Below are 1,633 nucleotides of genomic sequence, written 5' to 3'. Positions count from 1 at the left end.
GGGGGACACAGATTTTTTGTTGTTGTTTTTTCTTTCTTTGAGTCACAGAGCTGCTTTGAGAAACTCCAACATAGAATTGAAATCCGCTGATGCTGTGCTGACAGCTTTTTTTTTTTGTTTCTTAAAGGTGTACGGTTGAGCACATTCTGTAATTTTTTCCATAGTGCCTTTCCCTCATTTTCTTTTTTATTAATTTGTAAGTTTAAAGTACAGTCCAGAGCTTTTCAGAGGGGTTTTTTCTGCCTATATGTATATAAATACTTTTGGGGGAAGGGTGTAACGGAGGGTGGTTTTATCAACGGACGTTTGAGAAAAACCCTGCAAACAGAGATGGAGCTTTAATCTTAAGATTTGCCTTGCCGTTCAACTTCCCTTATTCCAAGGAAGATCAAGTCAAGGCATTCGAGCAGCAGCTTAGGCTGCTCAGAGGTGGGGAGCTGCAACCAGGAGCCTCACAAGAAGTAAGAGAAAGGGGGAAGGTATGACCAGGGAACATGAGGAAGAATATTTTGGGGGAGGGGAGGGTTAAGGGGTGAATTTGAGAAATAATAGCCCTGAGATGTCCTATAAAATGTACATTCCTTGGGTGGAAAACTTTATAATGCAGAGAAACCTCAAGAAATAGTGCTTGAAAAAACTCTCTGCTATTAGTGAATGTTTTTACGTGATGCATGTAATCAGCCTGTCTCTTGGCCTGGATAGGGAGTATTTGCAGTCGTGTTGCTCTTGAAAAGTGGGGTTGGCATCACCGTTCTCCAGTTTCTCCTCCTCCTCAGGTCAGTGTTACTGTTGAAGTAGATTCCCCCGCCCCGTTCACAGCAGGCTGTGTGATGACTGATCCTCACCCCGCACCCTAACAGCATTTCTCGTGGCTGCGTGCTGCTCCCCAGAGCAGTGTGATGCTAAGTTGGACGGAAAGGAAAGCAATCACGCCGCACCGCTCTCTGTGCCAATCTTCAGTTGCATTATCTTTCCTTTTGATGGCCGTTTGGCTGGATCCCTTCACCCCACCAACGAATCCAAAACCTGCAGCGGAGATCTCTTCCCACCCTGCCTACGCACGGGCAATCTTTTGTTGGAGGGTGCCTTTTTTTGTACTAAGTGTTACAGATGTTTTATTCCTGAGACGGACTCTGCCTTACACTTTAATTTTCAGCAGATGAAAGAGAGCTATCCTGTAGAGTATTACTTTCTCCCCTTCTCCTTGCTAGCTGTCACTCACTCTCCTCCTTCTTTGTAAAGTGATTGGAAAAGGAATCTATGGCATTCTACACCTGGACCATTTGATTGTTTCCTTATTTTGGAATTGGTGTATATCATGCAGCCTTGCAGACATACGTCTTGTGTGTGTATATATATTAAAAAAAAAAATCAGTGTTTAAATAAAAAAAAGGCCTATGTACTTAATCCTTTAACTCTGCAGCAGCATTTGGTAGATAGTAATTAACTGTGAATAATAAATATACATTGAATTCTTCACTTGAGCATCTGTCTGTTATTTTAACTGACCAAAATTCGACTGCCTGAGCTAATTTCTAGGACATTAAAAGCAGCAAGGTGTGCCCGGTCCCTGGACACGTGTGGCAGTGAACGGTGAGGAGGCGACAAGGGACGATGATGATGACGCTGCCTC

The sequence above is a fragment of the Buceros rhinoceros genome, unplaced genomic scaffold (assembly GCF_000710305.1).
Source record: "Buceros rhinoceros silvestris isolate BGI_N320 unplaced genomic scaffold, ASM71030v1 scaffold33417, whole genome shotgun sequence".
Taxonomy (NCBI): domain Eukaryota; kingdom Metazoa; phylum Chordata; class Aves; order Bucerotiformes; family Bucerotidae; genus Buceros; species Buceros rhinoceros.
Note: the sequence above shows the minus strand (reverse complement) of the source record.